Source organism: Octopus bimaculoides, chromosome 19, assembly GCF_001194135.2.
Source record: "Octopus bimaculoides isolate UCB-OBI-ISO-001 chromosome 19, ASM119413v2, whole genome shotgun sequence".
In the NCBI taxonomy this organism is placed as follows: domain Eukaryota; kingdom Metazoa; phylum Mollusca; class Cephalopoda; order Octopoda; family Octopodidae; genus Octopus; species Octopus bimaculoides.
In genome coordinates this window covers 53,607,754-53,610,533 of record NC_068999.1, presented here as the reverse complement: position 1 = coordinate 53,610,533, position 2,780 = coordinate 53,607,754, and the positions used below count along the sequence as shown (strand labels likewise).

Here is a 2,780-nt window from a genome sequence, read left to right as displayed (position 1 = left end):
AACGGGCTTCTTTCAGTTTCTGTCTAACAAATCCACTCACAAGGCCTTGGTCGGCCCGAGGCTATAGTATAAATATGGGTACTACTAAAGCAGCGCGGACCCGAACCCGCAGTCACGCGTCCGCGCTAGCTAGTCTTGAGTGGTCGATCCTAACCCTAACCCTATCCCTAACCCGCGTGTGCAAATGAATACGTGTTTAGGGATACAATTATGAATATTCGAGGTTTTGTTTTGACCTTAGTTGATCTCAAAATATGTTGAGGTTGCAATTAACATAGGCGCGCGTTCCCATTTCATAGCTTTGCATTGCATTTAGATTGTATTCACGGCCTACATCCACAACCTGTTTACAAACGTACCGACGAAGGAACTTTTACATGTGTCGTTAGGCTTGCTAAAAATGGCAGTCACGTCTCTTCAACTCACACCCTGCCTGTTCGTCTTAGTGAAAGATTGGTTGGATAACACGAAACTGGGCACCTTGCACATGGGTGAAAGATGGGATGGTCAAGGCTGGAATACCTTTGATCATAGGTCTGTTCCATAAGGGCCTAAGCTGGGGCTAAAAAACAACCTGTACACAAATATATGAGATAAGAGAAACATAAATATATATATTTAGATAGATAGATTTGTGTGTGTGTGTGAGAGAGAGAGGGTATTGCTGTGTAGTAAGAAGATTCCTTCCAATCCACATGGTTTTTGGTTCAGTCTCACTGTACAGCACCTAAGGCAAGTGTCTTCTACTATAGCCCCAAGTCTTGTTTTAATATGCCTATGATTAAAGGCATCCGAACAGTGGCCACAGAGTCATATTTTACACGTGCGTGCACGAGGTGCCGGCTGGGGTTGCTATGTCTAGGGCCACTGCATTACTTAACCTCTTCTTTCCTTATTTCGGATCTTTTTGGTTTGACGGGCAACATTTTTCATTTATGTTTTATGTAGTGTTTTTGGTACCGAAACACTTTCAAACTTCGTATATTTGTATATTTTGTTTTATAGAACAGATCAGTGTCCAGCTGTTCGATGAACTGGTCAACCAACTCATCGATTGAGCAGCTGAAGTGTCCGCTAACGTAATCTTTTTGACACAATGTCAGCGTTATCCCTTTTTAAATTACATCTTAAGGCACGAGTATATCTGACAGGTTTTTATACAATCACCATCTACCCAATATCACTCATAAGGCTTGAAAGTTGATCCGATGCTATGGTAAAGACGCTTGCCCAAGATGCCAGGCAATGAGATGGACCAGTGGATCTTTATTGTTGTGAAGTGAACTTAACCAATAATCACATCTTTTATCAATTGAAGATGTGATTTTTTTCCATTCTTGTTCACGTTGTCAAATACTCCGAATTTCTTGAAATTCTTCTAAGCGATATTTGGATCAATTTATCATACTTGAGAGGAATTACCTTGGATGTTAATTCTATTTGAATTCATCTGATTGAGACAGTTAACCAAGTTCGCTTTTGTGAATCAAACTTCTTAAACGTTAGTCCATACTGCACTTGCAAATGTATGCATAAACACACACACACACACGCATATATGTATGAGTGCATATGGGCGAACGGTTTAGTAGTTCGTTTTGCAACAACAGAGTTTGCATAGAAACTTGAGCGAACGTAACTTTCAAGAGGTTCGAGTCAACTTCTTTCTACCTTGCGATGAAAATTCGATAGAAGCTGTTATAGGAGGTCATCAGAAGGATGATACCCAGAATTCAAATGATATAGCCTTGTCCCAAAGATATTGTATCACGTTGATTCTGCCCAAGGATTCGTTAATAGTACACGAGTGTGTATGTAAAGGTTCAGTCACTTAACGCGTTAATTCAAAAGCAGGTTAAACTCAACGTCCAACGACTGAGATCCACCACTACTATTGCATGTATTTATACACATTATCTGTCTCCACACATATATTTCGATCGATGATCCAAATTGCGAATGAAGTGTTTTAGTTCATATTTCCCGTGATAAAGATCTTTTCAGGACACGTCGAGAAAATTAACATGCCAGTCAGTGGTTAGTTGAAATTTTTGATCATGTAGCTCTGCTCTGTGATCAAAAACGTCTTTGCTGTGACCATTACGTGTATGTCAAGGAGTACATTGCTCAATGTACCCTTCTATTTAAGATTTACAGGTGTGTATATGAGGGAGATTTTGGCTGCTATTTCTAGGAGGTCGATCAACAGCTTAGCGAGTAACGCCCTCGGCGTTTCCAATGTCTAGTTACCAACAAGTGAAATATAAAAAAAAATACACCACACTCAGGCGAAAGCACGCGCACACACATACACGTATGTGATTGCGTCTGTGTGTGTGTGTATATATGTCTGTGAGTGCGTGCAGTATTTATCTACAAATAGAAAATATGCACCCACCCACATACATATAAATATATATATATATTTAGCCAGATAAATGCGTTTGTATTTGCACTAATACACAAGATTAAATATAAATAAATGAATGTATACACCTATATAGGTCTATAGAGGCCTCATTCGGAATATTTCAACCAATAGGGTGCCTCGCTGCTCGACAACCCGACCAGAAAACTCTTCGTATCCTGTTTATAGTTATTCTTGTTGTTGTTATTAACGGCATGGCGGTTTCCTAAAACTCATGGACACGACTGCCTCACCCTCTCTCTGCTCTATCTTTCTCTCTTTATCTCTCACAGATATCTATATATTTATATCTAAACACACACACACCTCTATTTATATATTTATTACAACTCGCCTTAATTTCCTTTAGAGA

At 39.5% G+C, this 2,780-nt stretch overlaps 1 protein-coding gene across 2 annotated transcripts in view; it reads left to right on the top strand.

Annotated features, from left to right (window-relative positions):
* The first annotated feature begins 2,595 nt into the window (after window positions 1-2,595).
* The window catches only part of LOC106875403 (serine-rich adhesin for platelets), a 30,395-nt gene continuing 30,210 nt past the window's right edge, over window positions 2,596-2,780 (top strand). For both annotated transcript variants that reach the window (XM_052974654.1, XM_014923512.2), the window contains exon 1: window positions 2,596-2,780. This exon is cut by the window's right edge. The gene's annotated coding sequence lies outside the window, so the exon portion shown is untranslated.